This window comes from Coregonus lavaretus, assembly GCF_964263955.1.
Source record: "Coregonus lavaretus genome assembly, chromosome: 21".
NCBI classification, from domain to species: Eukaryota; Metazoa; Chordata; class Actinopteri; order Salmoniformes; family Salmonidae; genus Coregonus; species Coregonus lavaretus.
This window is the reverse complement of record NC_140008.1, coordinates 21,155,994-21,179,137: the sequence shown is the minus strand read 5'-3', so window position 1 is coordinate 21,179,137 and position 23,144 is coordinate 21,155,994.

Genomic DNA, 23,144 nt, shown 5'->3' with positions numbered 1-23,144 from the left:
CACTGGCTATAGACTTTTGTCCAAGCTGTAGGTCTTTTTTTAGTGAGGCAAGATTAGTTCATACAAAACTCAACAATACAGCACTGAAACTCATTGTTGATATTCAACATTTTTCACATAGCGGAACAGAATAGACAATACGGTAGCTAGGAAACCATGGGCTGGATTACAAGTTGATGATATCTCATCCTTTCGCAGGCCTGTAATCCTTTCATTGAGTGGCGGACAGAGCAGACGTAAACCAAAATCAATATCAGTGGAACTGGACTGGGGGTGAGGGGCTGTCAGGATGTTTTCACATTGCTGCACGCTTCACAATAATTTTGGGGGGGTGGATTCAGACCAGACAGGCTTTACACTACAGATCTGCTCCACTTGGAGATAGCCCTGAATAGACGCTTCCACATAAGCCAGTCTTAGCTCTCTTTCAAAATGATGACTATCACTAAATACTGTACTGCTATAAAAATGTGTGCTTGTTACAGTACAACATAACAAATCAGTGTGCAAAATTGTGCCCTTCCCTAAAACATTTTTACAACACAAACAATGTGTTTTTATGAGAAATATGTTTCAGGAAGAAAAAAAGAAACACTGCCATGCACATGCATTTTAATTGTAATATAATTTGAGCAAATATAATAAACTACATTTGCACATGCATTTAAGTAATAAACCAAATGAGCCCTTAAATGTTTGCAAATTGAACATCAACATTACAGTTAAACATATTGTCACACAGGTATGAATTATTCCAAGTTAAAACCACTGCAGCAGGTGAAGAGTAAAAGGCTGATGAGAGATCTTACCATGGCTGCTATACCTGTGTGCCTGATCCAGTCCCAATTCCACACCAGCTGCCACATTTTCCCAGGGCTCCTGAATACTCTAGATAGCCAGAGAGAGGGGATTGTTCAACCCCTTCCTTTTCATCACCTCTGCAATTGACCAATTGACAACTGATTGATGGTTATCTTTTCACACCGACAAAGGGAGAAATTACCATCTCTAAATCTATGTACAGTAAAAAGGCCCAAGAGTAAATTACATGTTGCTCAAATTCCTCCTTCACTCAGTCCGCACGATGGCAGGCAAACAAAAAAGTTTCCTTTTTGTCACTTCTGGGGCACTGTAGACTTGGCCTTCCCTGCCAACTGCACAGAGAACTTGACAGCTTCTTTAAATGGGGTAGCACAAAGGGCCTTGAATGAGGGATGGTACCAGGCCGGGCGGCCATTCTCCAGAAAGGCTCCTTTTTTGCATTGAAAACAGAGGGCTTGTGAAAAAACAGATAAGCCATATCTGAATAAGAGCTGGGACACTGCGAGTGACCTTGGGGAGGGGGAGATTCTATGTAGCTAAGCTTTTCAGACAAGCACAATGCCTTCTCTGCATCCAAATAAACAGGCCAAATACAAGCAGCACAGTTGCTTATCAAACCTCTGCTTGGTTGAGTCACCTTTTCATGCAGTGCTCACTGTGTTACATCGGTCAGATAAAACAGTGGAATACATCAGGTGCCCTCCTGAAATGATTACATCTACTGTACATACTTACACAGAACTATTACACTAACCATGACTACCCAACGCAATGACAGTGACTTGTGAGACAAACATTATTTAGCTCAATCTACATAGCACATACCCCCCATCTCTGCACGTCCTGCATGGACTTCGAGTAATAAAGGAGGCATGGAGGAGTAGGAGTAGGTGGATGTCTGGGGGCCAGTGATGGAGGCAGCCCCAGCCCAGAACAGGGGCCAGGGCTGGCATCTCCTCTTTGTATGGAAGCACAATCCTCAAACACCCCTTTTCCTTTTCACAGACTCTCAATCAGAGCAGATGGGACCCAACCAAGAAGGCATCAACTTTGGAGGAGGAGAGTCCTCTATTCAAGGATCCCAGTTAGAGAGAGAAGCTTCTCTGTCAAATAGCCCAGTGTTTAAGCATGTTGCTAAGACACCAAACTCAACGTTATCTCTGAAAATTTACCTACAAAACAGAAAGGAGCAAACTTCGTCCTAATTCTTTTAATTTGTTTGATTTTAATTCCCAGATACATGATGCGTCGGCCATGTTTTATTAATGAACCGCTGTAGGGAACTCTTCAAATTTATATAAACAAATTGATAACAGGAGAAGGGAAGCAAATGGTGTAGATATTGGCACCATGTGGTTTCCCTCCACTTGGGTACCAATCTGTTGGGTTTAATTGTTCATTCATGGTATGAATACTTAAATACGTGGCTCAGCATGAGGTCAGGATAATAACTACATCCTTAGCAACTGAACCCAAATTGCTACTCATTTCATGTTACCATGGAAATATTCCACAATGTCTATGATTACACTTCTGTCTTACATATTGAGGCATACTGTAGTCTGCAATGGACACATCTCCACACACACTACCATTCTCTCTCCTTTCTCATTCCCTCTCCCCCTCTCATACATACAGGCTTGTTCCCTTTAGCAATATCTTGATATAATTGGTGACATTTTATCCTAATAAAATCACATGAAAAATAAGAATCAAATCAGAGATATATGTGCCTAAAAACAAAGAAAGCTAGTGGAATCAAACCAAATCGAATGATTTGTCGTGAAGAGGGCACAACAAAACCTATTCCCCCTCAGGAGACTGAAAAGATTTGGCATGGGGTCCTCAGATCCTCAAAAGGTTCTACAGCTGCACCATCGACAGCATCCTGACTGGTTGCATCACTGCCTGGTATGGCAACTGCTCAGCCTCCGACGCAAGACACTACAGAGGGTAGTGCGTGCTGCCCAGTACATCACTGGGGCCAAGCTTCCTGCCATCCAGGACCTCTATACCAGGCGGTGTCAGAGGAAGGCCCTAAAAATTGTCAAAGACTCCAGCCACCCTAGTCATAGACTGTTCTCTCTGCTACCACACGGCAAGCATTACCGGAGCGCCAAAACTAGGTCCAAGAGGCTTCTAAACAGCTTCTACCCCCAAGCCATAAGACTCCTGAACATCTAATAAAATGGCTACCCAGACTATTTGCATTGCCCCCCCCCCCCTCCTCTTTTACGCTGCTGCTACTCTCTGTTTATTATCTATGCATAGTCACTTTAATAACTCTACCTACATGTACATATTACCTCAATTACCTCGACTAACCGGTGCCCCCACACATTGACTCGGTACCGGTACCCTCTGTATAAAGCCTCACTATTATAATTTTTACTGCTGCTCTTTAATTATTTGTTACTTTTATTTCGTATTATTTTATATTGTATTTTTTGTGATTATTTTTTATATTTTAATTTTTGGTATTCTTTCTTAAAACTGCATTGTTGGTTAAGGGCTTGTAAGTAAGCATTTCAATGTAAGGTCTACACCTGTTGTCTTCGGTGCATGTGATTTGATTTGATACAATTTTCAATTCTAACTCTTAAATCCATCTTGGCCATCTGTTCCTGCATGTTGTGATCCTCAGGTCAGAGCCACTGATTGAGAAGAGGACTGAACAAATCAGTGATGGACAGTTAGACACACAAGGAACATCTCAGCCATTACACTCTATCTATCACATATCAGGCCTGGCGTAAACACAACCTGTGCTCTCACCACGTCTCTCAGAATCGATCGCCTCCTGCCACAACATCCACAGTAACACAGAGCACATTGAAAGACCATGACGGCAGGCATTCACTTGTAAAAGGTAGAGCAGACTTGTTTGTCGAGTACAACCATACAGCGTTATCATTTTCTTTACTCTCTACTCTGTTTTTAATCAAATTAGCTTTTGCAGAAAAGGTTAAAACAAAACAATAAATAGGGCATTGCCATAAATATATTTGTGTATGTGTATATGTATGTGTTTTACCATTGTGGCGTGATTTGTGTGTGTGAAATATCCATGATGGAGCCTATAGGAAATGCTGGATGCCTGCCTGTGCCAGTGCCAGCCCCTGAGGCCTCTGTACCCTTACCTCTCTGGCTCTCCCTCCATGGGGAAATGTGATTACATGTGTGTGAGGGGTAGGTGCTGAGTAGAGAGCTGCTGACACCCGGGAGGCACACTTTGCAAAGCCTCTTGTCCAAACAAGTCAGATCTGGGGGTGAGGCAAGACACCCCTAATTGTCTCTCTCAGTGTGATCCTGTCAATCAATGAGGATGACGGTTACCTCCGGAGTAACATCCCTGAAATAGCCATCATTACCTTCTCCCAGACCATTATCGATGAAGCGTGATATCATCTGCTGAGTGTATCCACCGCTTTCTAAATCCAGACATCTTTTACGAATATAACTCTCATAATATTTGTAGACGCTAAACTCAATGCAAATTACAAAGAGGAAAAAAATACTATGATATGATTTGGGTAGAACAGAACATCAGATTCCTCAGTGGTCTATAGAGCAGTAGAGGCTCCTCAGAGGAGGAAGAGGAGGTCCATCCTACTCGCTGAATTTAATGTATATATTTTTTTACATTAAAAGAAGTTAGCCTTTTTAAATAAAACTATACTAAATATATTCACGTCACCAACTAACTGATTAAAACACAATGAAGGTCTACAGTAGCCTCAGCAGCACCTTCTAGGGTAGCACCATGGTCTTGCCATAGGACAGCTATTTTCCATCCTCCTCTGGGTATGACTTCAATACAAAACCTAGGAGGCTCATGGTTCTCACCCCCTTCCATAGACTTACACAGTAATTATGATGACTTCTGGAGGACATCCTCCAACCTATCAGAGCTCTTGCAGCATGAACTGACATGCTACCCATCCAATCAAAGGATCAGAGAATGAATCTAGTACTGAAAGCATAAGATACAGCTAGCTAGCACTGCATAAAGTGTGGTGAGTAGTTGACTCAAAGAGAGAGAAAGACAATAGTTGAACAGTTTTGAACACATTAATTTCTTAAAAACATAAATAGAAGCAGCAGAGAGAGAGAGAGAGAGAGAGAGAGAGAGAGAGAGAGAGAGAGAGAGAGAGCTATATTTAGTTTTTTTCTTCTTCTTAGTTTGCCTTTTACATACTTAGCTAGCTAATGCAGACAAATTAACCTACTCAACAACCTGACTCAAGCAGAAAGGAATAATATTTATGTTAGCTAGCTGGCTAAGGCTATCGAACACTACAATTCTTCCAAGGTAACCTTTCGGCTAATGCAGCCAGTGTAACTGCTAAACTGCTTGCTATACACTGTACTGCATGATTGTACACATGTATTGGATTGTGGGTTTACTAACACGTTAGTTCTAGTAGCTATGTTGACTATAACATGAACTAATATGGTGTAGCAGGGGTTGGAACTGGTTCAGGGAACAGAACCGAAAACCGGAAAATAACCAAATGTTTCAAGGAACAGAATCAGACCCGGAACAAAAGTTATCTATAATGTTCCGTTATATTAAAAGCATGGGAACCGGTAAATAACATTCTGTTACGTTCCAGGCATGTTTTTGCAGTACCAAAAAAACGCAACAAAGCTCCTATGCAAAGCCCTACCTCCGTCAATCAGAAACTTCTTCCAGCCTCTGCCTGCCAGCTGGAAATACAGTGGGGGAAAAAAGTATTTAGTCAGCCATCAATTGTGCAAGTTCTCCCACTTAAAAAGATGAGAGAGGCCTGTAATTTTCATCATAGGTACACGTCAACTATGATAGACAAAATGATGAAAAAAAATCCAGAAAATCACATTGTAGGATTTTTAATAAATTTATTTGCAAATTATGGTGGAAAATAAGTATTTGGTCAATAACAAAAGTTTCTCAATACTTTGTTATATACCCTTTGTTGGCAATGACACAGGTCAAACTTTTTCTGTAAGTCTTCACAAGGTTTTCACACACTGTTGCTGGTATTTTGGCCCATTCCTCCATGCAGATCTCCTCTAGAGCAGTGATGTTTTGGGGCTGTCGCTGGGCAACACGGACTTTCAACTCCCTCCAAAGATTTTCTATGGGGTTGAGATCTGGAGACTGGCTAGGCCACTCCAGGACCTTGAAATGCTTTTTACGAAGCCACTCCTTCATTGCCCGGGCGGTGTGTTTGGGATCATTGTCATGCTGAAAGACCCAGCCACGTTTCATCTTCAATGCCCTTGCTGATGGAAGGAGGTTTTCACTCAAAATCTCACGATACATGGCCCCATTCATTCTTTCATTTACACAGATCAGTCGTCCTGGTCCCTTTGCAGAAAAACAGCCCCAAAGCATGATGTTTCCACCCCCATGCTTCACAGTAGGTATGGTGTTCTTTGGATGCAACTCAGCATTATTTGTCCTCCAAACACGACGAGTTGAGTTTTTACCAAAAAGTTATATTTTGGTTTCATCTGACCATATGACATTCTCCCAATCCTCTTCTGGATCATCCAAATGCACTCTAGCAAACTTCAGACGGGCCTGGACATGTACTGGCTTAAGCAGGGGGACACGTCTGGCACTGCAGGATTTGAGTCCCTGGCGGCGTAGTGTGTTACTGATGGTAGGCTTTGTTACTTTGGTCCCAGCTCTCTGCAGGTCATTCACTAGGTCCCCCCGTGTGGTTCTGGGATTTTTGCTCACCGTTCTTGTGATCATTTTGACCCCACGGGGTGAGATCTTGTGTGGAGCCCCAGATCGAGGGAGATTATCAGTGGTCTTGTATGTCTTCCATTTCCTAATAATTGCTCCCACAGTTGATTTCTTCAAACCAAGCTGCTTACCTATTGCAGATTCAGTCTTCCCAGCCTGGTGCAGGTCTACAATTTTGTTTCTGGTGTCCTTTGTCAGCTCTTTGGTCTTGGCCATAGTGGAGTTTGGAGTGTGACTGTTTGAGGTTGTGGACAGGTGTCTTTTATACTGATAACAAGTTCAAACAGGTGCCATTAATACAGCTAACGAGTGGAGGACAGAGGAGCCTCTTAAAGAAGAAGTTACAGGTCTGTGAGAGCCAGAAATCTTGCTTGTTTGTAGGTGACCAAATACTTAATTTCCACCATAATTTGCAAATAAATTCATAAAAAATCCTACAATGTGATTTTCTGGATATTTTTTTCTCAATTTGTCTGTCATAGTTGACGTGTACCTATGATGAAAATTACAGGCCTCTCTCATCTTTTTAAGTGGGAGAACTTGCACAATTGGTGGCTGACTAAATAATTTTTCCCCCCACTGTATTTGCCAGTGTGTGTGCATGTAGGCTACCTTCCCCTCCCCCTAATGGTTCTGTTCAGAACTAAACGATTGGAAAATAATTTCGGTTCCAACCACTGCTGTGTAGCGGTTAGCGGTTGTGGTATGAAGGTTTGGCTTGGAGAGGTTTTTGCGTCTGGTCACAGACAGCTGTTGTGTTGTGCACTGAAGTCCACAAGCAAAGGGAAATGGTGAGAGGAGGAGAGCACGTAGATGCGAGAATTATACAACGAGCAAGGTGATGATGCTGTTTGTGGCTGTTAGTAAAGTGAACTGTGTGTGTATTCATTCCGCCGATTCTGTTGCAAAACATTTCTTAAATGGAAGCAAACGGGACAAAACGGGGCTGGACCCACCCAAATTTGTCCAATGGAAACTCTCGTTTTAGTTGCAAAACTGAACATTTTGCAACTCTTGGGACTAACAATTACACCCCGGATCAGCTATATGCATGCAAGAGTATGCAAGGCTGTATTGAATGTGTCACTGTCTGTCACCTTGATTACTCCAATTTGTCTCTCGACCTGTGCACCTACGGTTATAAACTTTCATTTTTAGGCTAGGTTGTAGCAACCTCATGATGGGTATAGGGCAAATTCAAGTATCATGTAGTAGCCTAAACCTATTGATGTTCAATTGAGCTGGGTGAATGGAATATGAATGACAGTCATCCAATATACAGTAATAGAAATAAGGCCATGTTCATAATAAAAAAATGGTCCTTCCTAATTTTAAACAGCACCAACCGCCACTGCTATAGAGGCATTCACTTTGGCATTCATATTGTTGATGACAGACAGAGAATCTCAGTAGCAGCAGCCTTCTGTTTTCCTATGGCTCAGTGGCTGTTAGGTTTGATAACTCTGCATTAGGGAGGTGATCTTTGTCAACACTGCCCGGCTGATGTTATTTCTCAGATGACACTATACACATCACTACACTCAATTGGGAACATGACAATGGGAGCATAGGGGTGCAGTGTAACTACATGGACTTCTCCACTGCAGCATGAGAGACTGTAAGGTAACCTGATCTCTGGTCTTCTTGCACTGTCAAATATATATTATTGCAGTCAACGGCCTGCTCATCCCCACCTGGCTGAACCTACACTACTCTTTATAGTTAGATCACTTTACTCTTACTCTTTACACTTATGCCTACATCTAGACACCAGCATAAAACAGGAATGTCTAGTAATGCTTAAATGTTTTATTGTATTTGATTTTACCTTTATTTAACTAGGCAAGTCAGTTAAGAACAAATTCTTATTTACAATGACGTGAGTGAGTGAGTGAGTGAGTGAGTGAGTGAGTGAGTGAGTGAGTGAGTGAGTGAGTGAGTGAGTGAGTGAGTGAGTGAGTGAGTGAGAAGGTGGTGTGTGAGTGGTGGGGGGGGGGCTTTGCTGCAGGGTAAACACAGAGTACAACAGCGAGGCCACACTTATTGTAGCTGGGGACGTGTTCTACAACCACGTGCAACACCCACCCTGGATCATTGCTATTCTCCCTTCCAGGATGGCTATAAGGCCCCCTTGCGCACTCCCTTCGGCAAATCAGATCACACCTCGATTCTGCTCCTACCCACCTATAGGCAGAAACTTAAACAGGAAGCTCCCGTGGTAAAGACTGTTCAATGTTGGTCTGACCAATCAGAATTGATGCTTCAAGATTGTTTTGAACACGTGGACTGGGAAATGTTCAGGTCGCCTCTGAGAATAGTATCAACATATACACTGACTCAGTGACTGGGTTCATCAGGAAGTGCATACAGGATATTGTTCCCACTGTGGCGATTAGAACTTATCCAAAAAAACAAAAACTGTGGAAAGATGGCAGCATTCGTGCAAAACGAAAGTGTGAACCACCGCATTTAACCATGGCAAGGTGACTGGGAACATTGACGTGTACAAAGAGACCAGCTACGACCTCCGTACAGCAATCAAAGAGGCAAAACGACAGTACAGGGACAAAGTGGAGTCACAATTCAACAGCTCAGACACGAGACTTATGAGGCAGGGACTCTAGACAATCACGGATTATAAAGGGAAAGCCAGCCACATCGCGGACACCGACACCTCACTCCCGGATGAGCTAAACACCTACTTCGCTTCGAGGAAAACAACATCGAGCCGCCGATGCGGGCCCCCGACGCTCACGAGGACGCTCGTTCTCCGTGGCCAACGTGAGTAAGTCATTTAAGTGTGTTAACCCTAGCAAGGCTGCCGGCCCAGACGGCATCCCAAGCCGCGTCCTCAGAGCATGTGCAGAACAGCTGGCTGGAGTGTTTACGAACATATTCGATCTATCCATACCCCAGTCTGTTGTCCCCACTTGCTTCAAGATGTCCACCATTGTTCCTATACCCAAGAAAGCTAAGTTAACTGAACTAAATGACTATCACCCTGTAGCACTCACTTATGTCATCATGAACCTTACCAAATACCCTAGACCCACTATAATTTGCATATCGCCCCAACAGATCCACGGACGACGCAATTGCCATTGCACTGCACAATCCTAGACAACATAAATACCTATGCAAGAATGCTGTTCATTGAATACAGCTCAGCCTTCAACACCATAGTGCCCTCCAAGCTCATCACTGAGCTCAGGGCCCTGGGTCTGTGCAACTGGGTCCTGGACTTCCTGACGGGCCGACCCAAAGTGTTGAAGGTAGGCAACAACACCTCCACCCGATGTCACAGGAAGGCCAAGAAGATCATCAAGGACCTCAACCACCCTAGCCACGGCCTGTTCACCCCGCTACCATCTAGAAGGCGAAGACAGTATAGGTGCATCAAAGCTGGGACCGAGAGAATGAGAAACAGCCTCTATCTCCAGGCCATCAGATTTAAACAGTCACCACTAGCCAGCCTCCGCCCAGTACCCTGCCCGGAACCTTAGTCACTGTTCTAGCCGGCTACCACCCAGTACTCTAACCTGCACCTTAGAGACTGCTGCCCTATGTACACAGAGTCGTTGAACATTGGTCACTTTAATAATGTTTACAGACTGTTTCACCAACTTTATATGTACAGTACATACTGTATTCTAGTCTTGGCTCATCCTATATAACTTGTCTTTGTATTTTTATTGTGTGTGTATTTTTTTATTTTTTATTGCTAGGTATTACTGTACTGTTGGAGCTAGAAACACAAGCATTTCGCTGCACCTGCGATAACATCTGCAAATCTGTGTATGCGACCAATAAACTTTGATTTTGATTTGATAAACAAAAGCACCAGTGTGGAGTGGAGGTAAGCCTTTTCACACCCTGGTGAGTGAACAGCAACACTAAACCCTGAGGGAAAGGTGTGAGATGTGAGCTAGGCCACGGACTCCCTTCTCTCAGCAAGGGAGTCTTAGCCCCCTGGCGTGAGGGGGTGAGAGCGTTTCCCAACAGTGTCTGTGCTCAACACCTGGAGGACAGCTTGGTGATAATGAGCCACTAATGGTCTGGGGCCTGATGCAGCATCCTCTGTGGTCATTAACACATTAGTGTGTTATTAAACATGGTGGTAGAGTAGTTTCAATGTGGGAGTGACAGGTGGCAAAGTGGATACAATGTAACCTTCAGTGAAGATTTTATGGAGTGAAAAGGCTTACACATAGGAGGTGACAAATAATACATAATGTGATCAATGACAATTCTGAATTACAGGTCCAATGCAGCTGTTTTTATCTCAAAATCAAATATTTTCTGGGTAGCAACTAAGTACCTTACTGTGATTGTTTTCAAATAAAATGGTCAAAAATAAACAAAAATACTTTATTAGCGAAGAGGAATATCTCAAGCAAGAATTTTGCTAGGACTGTCTGGGAGTGGGGAGGGGAAAACTTAAAACTAGCTGTTATTGGCATAGAGTTTTCGGAACTCTTTCTTATTGTTCTATTAACTCATTTACCGCCTGGTGATGTCACCAGACAGGCCAAAATCCCATCCCACCAAAACAGGCTGACATTTCTGGCGGTCTTTTAACAGCTCTTACACTAATAGGGCATTATTATAACTTTCACAATTTCACAGTATTATTCCAACCTCAGTGTGGAAAATATATATAAAACAGGAAAAATCACCTTTTTGACTGCACTGAGCCTTTAAACCATGATGTCATCTAGATTTAGATATGAATCCAAATTAATTAACATTCAACTGATAAGTAACTACCTGGAAATCTCCAGGTAGTAATGGCCATTTCCAATCCAACACAACCATTGATTATATACCGTAGTAAGCATTGAGTTGGGCCATTGTATCCGACAAACGAGTACAAATTGTGGGCCGGCTTAGTCACTGCTTAACCTGCCTAATACTTCCTAATCTCTTTCAGAGTGAGAACCTGTCAAGCAATTAGCATGTTTAAAACAAAGAGCGGTGTTTAGGGGAGGAGACAGTCGTTTCCACAGATCTGCATGACAGTTTGGCCCCATACACACAGCCAGAACCCCCTGGAACAGCCATTGTTGGCCGCTGGGGAGAAGGGCCTTTGTGCAAGGGTATCTGAAAGGCATTGTCGAGTAGTTGGCACCTTTTGAATATATTGCTGCTGTCGCCTCTGTAATTCCGCATCACAATAAGAGGTGTGTACGCTACCTTTTGTGGGCTGAAGAATCTAGCCCATTTAAAAGGAATTGTTGTCTAACAAAGCTCAGCTTAACACCCACTAAAACATTAACATCAACACTCATTAACAGTCAAACAGGTGGGGAGCAGAGCAGGGCTACCTCTCACACTGGGCTTAGAATAACTAACATGGTATACAGTGCCTTCAGAAAGTATTCCACATTTTGTTGTTACAGCCTGAATTTAAAATGGATTAAATTGAGATTTTGTGTCACTGACCCACACACAATACCCCATAATGTCAAAGTGGAATTATGTTTCTAGAATGTTTACAAATTAATAAAAAATGAAAAGCTGAAATGCCTTGCGTCAATAAGTATTCAACCCCTTTCTTATGGCAAGCCTAAATAAGTTCTGGAGAAAACATTTGCTCAACAAGTCACATAATAAGTTGCATGGACTCAATCTGTGTGCAATAATAGTGTTTAACATGATTTTTTTTATGAATACCTCATCTCTGTACTCCACACATACAATTATCTGTAAGGTCCCGCAGTCAAGTAGTGAATATTAAACAGATTAAACCACAAAGACCAGGGAGGTTTTCCAATGCCTCACAAAGAACGGCACCTATTGGTAAATGTGTAAAGAAAATACAAAAAATAAAAGCAGACATTGAATATATCCCTTTCAGCATGGTGAAGTTATGAATTACACTTTGGATGGTGTATCAATACACTCAGTCACTACAAAGATACAGGTGTCCTTTCTAACTCAATTGCCGGAGAGGAAGGAAACCACTCAGGGATTTCACTATGAGGCCAATGGTGACTTTAAAACAGTTACAGAGTTTAATGGCTGTGATAGGAGAAAACTGAGGATGGATCAACAACATTGTAGTTACTCCACAATATTAACCTAAATGACAGAGTGAAAAGAAGGAACCCTGTACAGAATAAAAATATTCCAAAACATGCATCCTGTTTGCAATAAGTGTGACACTCTGGCTCCGGGACTTTTGTATTTGAGCCAGGGTGTATTGTGTTTTGTTGGGTATTTGGGTGTATTTCTATGTTTGCATTTCTGTGGGGTTCGTTTCTAGGTTTGGTCAATGACTCCCAATCGGAGGTAACGAGTGTCAGCTGTCGGCTCGTTATCTCTGATTGGGAGCCATATTTATCTGTATGTTTTCCTGTGGGAGTTGTGGGTTTTTGTTCCGTTTCGGTCAGTGTACCGTGGACTTCATTGAGTCGTCTTTTGTTTTGTAGTTCGATAACGTTTGTTTAAATAAGTCATGTTTCTTGGACACGCTGCGCCTTGGTCATACTTAGACGACATAGACGACCGTGACAGAAAAACCCACCATAAAAGGACCAAGCAGCGTGTCAAGCGGCAACAGGATTTATGGACGCCTATCAAGGATTCATGGACATGGGAGGAGATACTGGATGGAAAGGGTCCTTGGGCACAACCGGGAGAATATCGCCGCCCTCGTGAAGAGCTGGAGGCAGCTAAAGCCGAGAGGAGGTGGTATGAGGAGGCAGCACGGAGTCGAGGCTGGAAGCCCGTGGGTACTACCCAAAAATTTCTTGGGGGGGGGCTAAAAGGGAGTGTGGCGAAGTCAGGTAGGAGACCTGCGCCTACTCCCTGGACTGACCGTGGAGAGCGAGAGTACGGGCAGACACCGTGTTACGCAGTAGAGCGCATGGTGTCTCCTGTACGCAGGCATAGCCCGGTTCGGTACATTCCAGCTCCACGTATCGGCCGGGTTAGAGTGAGCATTGAGCCAGATGTCATGAAGCCGGCCCAACGCATCCGGCTACCAGTGCGTCTTCTCGGGCCGGCGTACATGGCACCAGCCTTACGCATGGTGTTCCCGGTTCGCCCACATAGGCCGGTGCGGGTTATTCCACCTCCCCGTACTGGTCGGGCGACGGGGAGCATCAACCCGGGTAAGGTTGGGCAGGCTCAGTGCTCAAGGGGGCCAGTAAGCCTGCACGGTCCGGTATTTCCGGCGCCACCTCCCCGCTCCAGCCCAGTACCACCAGTGCCTACACCACGCACCAAGCCTCCTGTGTGTTCCCCGAGTCCTGTGCGTCCTGTTGCTGCTCTCCGCACTAGGCCTTATGTGCGTTCCCAGGGTCCAGCATGCCCTGTTGCTTCTCCCCGCACTAGGCTTTATGTGCGTTCCCAGGGTCCAGCATGCCCTGTTGCTTCTCCCCGCACTAGCCCTGAGATGCGTGTCCTCAGCCCGGTACCTCCAGTTCCGGCACCACGCACCAGGCCTACGGTGCGCCTCAGACGGCCAGAGTCTGCCGTCTGCCCAACGGGGCCTGAACTGCCCGTCTGCCCAAAGGCGCTTGAACTGGCCGTCTGGACTGAGCCTGCAAAGCCGCCCGTCTGCCATGAGCCTTCAGAGCCGTCCGCCAGACCGGAGCCGCTAGAGCCTTCCGCCAGACAGGATCAGCCAGAGCCTTCCGCCAGACAGGATCAGCCAGAGCCTTCCGCCAGCCATGAGCAGCCAGATCCGTCAGCCGGCCATGAGCAGCCAGATCCGTCAGCCAGCCATGAGCAGCCAGATCCTTCAGCCAGCCATGAGCAGCCAGATCCGTCGGCCAGCCATGAGCAGCCAGATCCGTCGGCCAGCCATGAGCAGCCAGATCCGTCAGCCAGCCATGAGCAGCCAGATCCGTCAGCCAGCCATGAGCAGCCAGATCCTTCAGCCAGCCATGAGCCGTCCAGCCAGGATCCGCCAGAGCCGTCCAGCCAGGATCCGCCAGAGCCGTCCAGCCAGGATCCGCCAGAGCCAGCCAGCCAGGATCCGCCATTGAGTCCGGTGCTGTCCCTTAGCCCGGTGCTGCCCCTTATCCTGGTGCTGCCCCTTAGTCCGGTACTGCCCCTTAGTCCGGTGCTGCCCCTTAGTCCGGTGCTGCCCTTTAGTCCGGTGCCGCCCCTTAATCCAGTGGGGTTTAGTTGGGGGGTGGTCATGTGGAGGAGGCTACGGAAGCGGATAGTGACTAAGGTGGGGTGGGGACCACGACCAGGGCCAGAACCGCCACCGTGGACAGACGCCCACCCAGACCCTCCCCTAGACTGTATGCTGGTGCGCCCGGAGTTCGCACCTTTAGGGGGGGGGTACTGTGACACTCTGGCTCCGGGACTTTTGTATTTGAGCCAGGGTGTATTGTGTTTTGTTGGGTATTTGGGTGTATTTCTATGTTTGCATTTCTGTGGGGTTCGTTTCTAGGTTTGGTCAATGACTCCCAATCGGAGGTAACGAGTGTCAGCTGTCGGCTCGTTATCTCTGATTGGGAGCCATATTTATCTGTATGTTTTCCTGTGGGAGTTGTGGGTTTTTGTTCCGTTTCGGTCAGTGTACCGTGGACTTCATTGAGTCGTCTTTTGTTTTGTAGTTCGATAACGTTTGTTTAAATAAGTCATGTTTCTTGGACACGCTGCGCCTTGGTCATACTTAGACGACATAGACGACCGTGACAATAAGGCACTAAAGTATTACTGCAAGAACAAATGTGGCAAAGAAATTAAATGTATGTCCTGATTACAAAGTGTTATGTTTGGGGCATATCCAACACAACACATAACTCAGTAAGTCATAACTTCTCTTCTTATATTCAAGCATGGTGGAGGCTGCATCATGTCATCGGCAAGGACTAGGGAGCTTTTTGGATTTAAAAAAAAACGTAATAGAGCTAAGCACAGGCAAAATCCTAGAGGAAAACCTGGTTCAGTCTGCTTTCCAACAGACACTGGGAGACAAATTAAACTTTCAGCTGGACAGTAACCTAAAACACAAGGCCAAATATGCTGGAGTTGCTTACCAAGACAACATGAAATGTTCCTGAGTGGTCTAGTTACAGTTTTGACTTAAATCGGGTTGAAAATCTATGGCAAGACTTGAAAATAGCAATGATCAACAACCAACTTGACAGAGCTTGAAGAATCTTTAAAAGAATAATGTGCAAATATTGTACAATCCAGGTGTGTAAAGCTCTTAGATTCACAGCTGTAATCGCTGCCAAAGGTGATTCTAACATGTATTGACTCAAGGGGTGTGAATACTTATGTAAATTAGATTTTTCTGTACTTCATTTTCAATACATTTACAAAAATTTCTAAAAACATGTTTTCACTTTGTCATTATGGGGTATTGTGTGTAGATGGGTGAGAAAACATTGATTTAATCCATTTTGAATTCAGGCAGTAACACAACAAACTGTGGAATAAGTCAAGGGGTATGAATACTTTCTGAAGGCACTGTATACAGTAATAACAAGATATACAAAAATATTGGTATTTTGACTCAAAATACCAGTTCAGGTCTGACTAATTCTGACCTCAGCAGTTAGCATGACAAATGTAGTTTACGAAAGTTCAATCAGGAAAACTGGCTCTGAATGCTTGTTTAACTTCATCCAGTAAGCATAACATAATTCACTTTGTTTCCTATTCTACGGGCATAGGGCTACCTGCCATCACGTCATCTGGCTCCGAGGATCTTCCCTCAGAGACGAGGCCATTCCCCAAACTATTTAATAAAATGTCATATTGCATTTGTCACGCCCTGACTCAGGGGACTCTATGTTGAGTCAGGGTGTGTATATTCTTTGTTGTGTATGTTCTATGTTGTATTATCTAGTATGTGTATTTCTATGTTGGCCGGTGTGGTTCCCAATCAGAGGCAGCTGTCTCTCGTTGTCTCTGATTGGGGACCATACTTAGGCAGCCTATTGGCACTGTCTAGTTGTGGGATCTTGTTCCGGGTAAGGTTTGTTGTGTGTTAAACCTTAGGACTTCACGTTTCGTTTGACTGGGCAGGCTCCGTGTTATGCGGAGCTACGTACTGTGTCTCCAGTCCGCCTCCACAGCCCGGCCCGGCCTGTTCCTGCTCCTCGCACCAAGCCAGTGGTGCGCGTCGCAAGCCCAGCCCGGCCTGTTCCTGCTCCTCGCACCAAGTCAGTGGTGCGTGTCGCCAGCCTGGCCCGGCCTGTTCCTGCTCCTCGCACCAAGCCAGTGGTGCGCGTCGCCAGCCCGGCCCGGCCTGTACCTGCTCCTCGCACCAAGCCAGTGGTGCGCGTCGCAAGCCCGGCCCGGCCTGTTCCTGCTCCTCGCACCAAGCCAGTGGTGCGCGTCGCCAGCCCGGCCCGGCCTGTTCCTGCTCCTCGCACCAAGCCAGTGGTGCACGTCGCCAGCCCGGCCCGGCCTGTTCCTGCTCCTCGCACCAAGCCAGTGGTGCGCGTCGCCAGTCCGGCCCGGCCTGTTCCGGCTCCTCGCACCAGACCAGTGGTGCGTTTGTCCAGTCCGGCAAGGCCCGTGCCCGTTCCACCGGTGCTTAGTCCGGCACCGGTCAGCTGCTCCACTCCGGAGCCAGAACAGTCCGCTCCACCGGTGCCTGATCCAGTTCCGGTCAGCTGTGCCACTCCGGAGCCAGAGCAGTCCGCTCCACCGGTGCCTGATCCAGCTCCGGTCAGCTGCTCCACTCCGGAGCCAGAGTAGTCCGCTCCACCGGTGCCTCATCCAGCTCCGGTCAGCTGCGCCACTCCGGAGACAGAGCAGTCCGCTCCACCGGGGTCCAGTCCAGCTCCGGTCAGCGGCTCCACTCCGGAGCCAGAGCAGTCCGCTCCACCGGTGCCTGATCCAGCTCCGGTCAGCGGCTCCACTCCGGAACCAGAGCAGTCCGCTCCAACGGTGCCTAGTCCAGCTCCGGTCAGCGGCTCCAGTCCAGACCATGACGTAAGCCCCTCTCCAGGTTCGGGGTCTCCCACACTAGGGTCCAGACAGGGCCTGGCGTATCGTGGGAGGAAGGAGAGGGGAAGTAGCGCGCCGAGGTCCAGACCAGACCATGGGCGCAACAGGGAGGCGGAGAGTGAGTGGTCGTCACGCCCGGAGCCGGATCCGCCTCCGAGGCGGAATGCCCACCCGGCCCCTACCCTGTTATGTTTATGTTGTGCGGTCGGAGTCCGCACCTTTGGGGGGGTTACTGTCACGCCCTGACTCAGGGGACTCTATGTTGAGTCATGGTGTGTATATTCTTTGTTGTGTATGTTCTATGTTGTATTATCTAGTATGTGTATTTCTATGTTGGCCGGTGTGGTTCCCAATCAGAGGCAGCTGTCGCTCGTTGTCTCTGATTGGGGACCATACTTAGGCAGCCTATTGGCACTGTCTAGTTGTGGGATCTTGTTCCGGGTAAGGTTAGTTGTGTGTTAAACCTTAGGACTTCACGTTTCGTTTGTTTATTCAGTTTAAATAAACATGTACGCATATCACGCTGTGCCTTGGTCTGACCCGTCTTTCAATGAACGTGACAGCATTCCCTCTTTGTTGTTCATTCAGTTAAGCCTGTACTTGATTGAACTGAACATCATCATCCGGCTTGTATAAAAAAGAGACTAAAATAACAGACTCCACGGCAGCTGTACAGTAGTACCTGTATGTGGTGAACTAGTCTATAGGCCTATTGCCTAAAGCCCTGAGGACAGCAACCAGCCCCCAGTGTACCTGCCCAGATCGCAGTCCACAGACTCATTCAGTCTATCAATTAGTGATGTGTAAAACAAGGGACCATCATAGTTAGGAGGAATCCAAAGGTTTTCTGTTATCTCACATCCGAATCAGACAGGAGTGGGTTCACTTCAAAGCCCCTCTCTCATGTCATCATGTCACAGAGGCATGATATTGTGACTATGAGCTGACCAAGCTCCACAGACCGCGGCTCCCGGATCCCAGTGTCTGACAGGTTACACCAGGGTTACACACGTACAAATACGGCTGATTGTAGCAAACACACACACAGCCACCTGATCAAAGCCCAACTCCCATCACAGAGGCAATCAAGTGAAAACAAGCCAGTGGTCTGTGGCTCCGCTACTGCAGTACTGCAGCCCACTCTGAAAGGAGCTGTCTGCAAGGCCCACATGGAATAACATAATTATTCCCACTGCAAAATTAAGTGGAATCCCCAATATTACCAAGGATGTTAAATGGCTTTAAAAAATAACCAGCAGTTACAATACAGGATTTCAAAGGGAGGTGAAGTGAATTCTATTCGAGAGGAAATCTATACCTGTCAGCATATTCCCAAAATACAAGAACAGGGTGCAGATATTGACTGTGTATGCACTGCAGTCAGCTATATTTCACTGGGTTTACAGACACCCCTATGAGGTTAATCTGTCTGAAATTAAACAAAAATAATTCATGAAGTAAGATCACTACACTTTAACCTGGACAAAACCACTTTACTGTAATCAAAACCAAACAGATACCAACTGTTGAGAGAGGAGAGAAAAGGTGCTCTTGACCAGGTCAGAGTGACTGAGGAATACAGATGTGGTCATGAGAACATGGGTTCTTCTTAGTGTTCTTCAATAATCAATCTGATTATTGATCATCCTAATGAGGATCAATCACGTTCATCACAGCTCTGACCGGTCCGAGTGGGGGACACACACCAGTAAAACCACTCCACCAAAACACTATCTTTGTTTTTCCTGTCACACTGAAGGTTATCTCAGCAGGCAGTGGGGACGTCAGCTGACAGCCATTTCCCATGATGCCCCAGCAGAAGCCGTCAAGCTGTCCATCCAACTGTCAGGTGACCAGTGGTTCCCATGGTTCCCCCCTCTGCCACTCCATTGAACTGAAAGGCTCTATTATCTCTGCGTGTTGGAGAGGTACTGCTCAGGCTTTGATAAGCTATCACTGGTCCCAGGTGAGCGCTAGCTAACAGCACATCACATCAGGACAAAACGAGCCAGCAACGCCTGGCAACCAAACAGACCCAGCTTTATCACATGTCCACAACACTCAGCAGTACACAGGCTTGTGGTTATAAAAGTGTCTTTGCAAGTGCAATATAAACATCTATCTGTAAAGTAAACAAACACTAAATGTATTTATATCCACTTGATATAACTAGTTTTATCAAAATCTGTGGTGATAAAATATATATTTTCAGCCACATACAGTGGGGGGAAAAAAGTATTTAGTCAGCCACCAATTGTGCAAGTTCTCCCACTTAAAAAGATGAGAGAGGCCTGTAATTTTCATCATAGGTACACGTCAACTATGACAGACAAATTGAGAATTTTTTTCTCCAGAAAATCACATTGTAGGATTTTTAATGAATTTATTTGCAAATTATGGAAAATAAGTATTTGGTCACCTACAAACAAGCAAGATTTCTAGCTCTCACAGACCTGTAACTTCTTCTTTAAGAGGCTCCTCTGTCCTCCACTCGTTACCTGTATTAATGGCAACTGTTTGAACTTGTTATCAGTATAAAAGACACCTGTCCACAACCTCAAACAGTCACACTCCAAACTCCACTATGGCCAAGACCAAAGAGCTGTCAAAGGACACCAGAAACATAATTGTAGACCTGCACCAGGCTGGGAAGACTGAATCTGCAATAGGTAAGCAGCTTGGTTTGAAGAAATCAACTGTGGGAGCAATTATTAGGAAATGGAAGACATACAAGACCACTGATAATCTCCCTCGATCTGGGGCTCCATGCAAGATCTCACCCCTTGGGGTCAAAATGATCACAAGAACGGTGAGCAAAAATCACAGAACCACACGGGGGGACCTAGTGAATGACCTGCAGAGAGCTGGGACCAAAGTAACAAAGCCTACCATCAGTAACACACTACGCCGCCAGGGACTCAAATCCTGCAGTGCCAGACGTGTCCCCCTGCTTAAGCCAGTACATGTCCAGGCCCGTCTGAAGTTTGCTAGAGTGCATTTGGATGATCCAGAAGAGGATTGGGAGAATGTCATATGGTCAGATGAAACCAAAATATAACCTTTTGGTAAAAACTCAACTGAACTGAGATTTTGAGTGAAAACCTCCTTCCATCAGCAAGGGCATTGAAGATGAAACGTGGCTGGGTCTTTCAGCATGACAATGATCCCAAACACACCGCCCGGGCAACGAAGGAGTGGCTTCGTAAGAAGCATTTCAAGGTCCTGGAGTGGCCTAGCCAGTCTCCAGCTCTCAACCCCATAGAAAATCTTTGGAGGGAGTTGAAAGTCTGTGTTGCCCAGCTACAGCCCCAAAACATCACTGCTCTAGAGGAGATCTGCATGGAGGAATGGGCCAAAATACCAGCAACAGTGTGTGAAAACCTTGTGAAGACTTACAGAAAACGTTTGACCTGTGTCATTGCCAACAAAGGGTATATAACAAAGTATTGAGAAACTTTTGTTATTGACCAAATACTTATTTTCCACCATAATTTGCAAATAAATTCATTAAAAATCCTACAATGTTATTTTCTGGATTTTTTTCTCTAATTTTGTCTGTCATAGTTGACGTGTACCTATGATGAAAATTACAGGCCTCTCTCATCTTTTTAAGTGGGAGAACTTGCACAATTGGTGGCTGACTAAATAATTTTTTCCCCCACTGTAAATGTCACAACTTTCACAAATGAGCATTAGAAACACCAAGTGTCAATATATTTGTATTCCATAGTTCTCTTTACCAATTTCCAATGGCCTACAAATGGTAGTACGCTATGTTACAATTGCATACATTTTGTAAGTAATAAAACATAAAATATCATGCAAAGCAATTCAACTAATCTTAATTTGCTCTAGTTTTCATAGTTTCCAATCAGAGAAGAAGAATAGTGTAGCTACCACCACCTTTTGTACAAACACCTCCATACACATCACATTCTGGATTATTATAGTATCTGGGAAATTAAACATGGCACTAAAACCATGCTGCTGTGGAAGTGTGCTGTGTTTACTTCACTCACCCAGAGAGAAACACATACCCAATCAGGTTGAGATATCCTACGGTGCATAGCCCTCAGACATAGCTCCCTGTTCAACACTTGTTGGGTACACAGTTTCATTACCTGAGCTGCCACAGGGCATCACGATATCACCACAAAGCCAAATGTCAGATTGTTTCAGTATCTCCCTCTGCATTTCAGGCTAAAATAATTCACATAATTGTGTAATGCGGCTTTGTGATTGCCTTTGCATTACAACATTGCTATTTTGTTATCATTACAGAAGTGATGGAAGTCAAATTGCTTTTGACAAATTTGTGGATGAAGCCAACCAAAACCATGAGAGATAGCTACCACCATCAGCAACAACAGCTGTGCTGCTCTTGAGGAACGAGACAAAATAAATGAGCTTCGAAATGAGCAGAAAAGATAGCAGAGGAGAGGGGTGGAAAGTCTCATTTCCCATTCAATTGAAAATAATGTTTTTTTCCTCCTATACAGGGTACCATGGAGAGAAAGAAAATTGAATAATACATTTTTTTCTGTTTTCCTCCAGTGTAAAATATCCCTTTCCTATCGTGAAATCTAGTCATATCTTTCCACAGCCTGAATGACACTTTCCCAGTCTCGGTAAAGGCAGTGAAAGGTTGTTTGTTCTGCTAATTAACTTTATTACCCTGATAGCTCCCCACAGCCTTTGACGAAAACAATTACCATCCTTTTTTTCACTGGCAAAAATACTATTAATTAGAAATGGGGCCTGGTCCCTGCCATGTTAGCCTGCCATGTCCCCAAGCCCTCGAGCAGGATAGCATTACATTGTCAGTAGTAATTTAGCTCTCATCTGTCTCTGCTAATTATTGTCACATTCATCAAATTCATCAAGGAAAGTGCTCTCAGAAGGATTGCATATTTGCAGTTAATATAGCATAAACTGGTATTACCCATCACCACATTTGTGATGATGAGAGGGACACAACTTATTCATCCCTAATTAGAGCAAGCTGGGTAATTAATTATACATTCCGCCTTATTACTTCAGAGTCCCAGATATTGTTTGTAGAAAAACTGGAGAGGGAGAGAGGGAGAGGGGAAAGAGCAGGCGAAGCCACGAACCAGAGGGGAAAAGAGGGGGTGACGTATTTTGTCATATGCGCTTTGCTGTAATTCCCACCTAACAAAAGACTCAGAATCAGCGGGGAAATTGCAACTTGTCAGCCGCCAAATAAACTGCAGTAATAACTGATTAATGATCAGCACCTGTGACAAATGCAATGCAAGGCGAGAGACATGCTTCACATAAATAGAGAAAATTCCTAACAAATTCACCAACAAATTACATTTTTAAGACTGCACATAAGAAAGTATAAAACGTTGGTAAGAAAGATATTAGAATTTCAACAAAAACATTTAACATAAGGGCCTCCCGGGCTGTATCACAACCGGCCGTGATCGGGAGTCCCATAGGGCAGCACACATTTGGCCCAGCGTCGTCCGGGTTAAGATGCGCGGTTTGGTGGGTCATGTTTCGGAGGACGCATGATTCGACCTTTGCCTCCCGAGCCCATTGGGAAGTTGCAGCGATGAGACAAGATCGAAAAAATTATAATAATATTTAACATATTGTGACCATTTCCATGACATAATATTGAGAC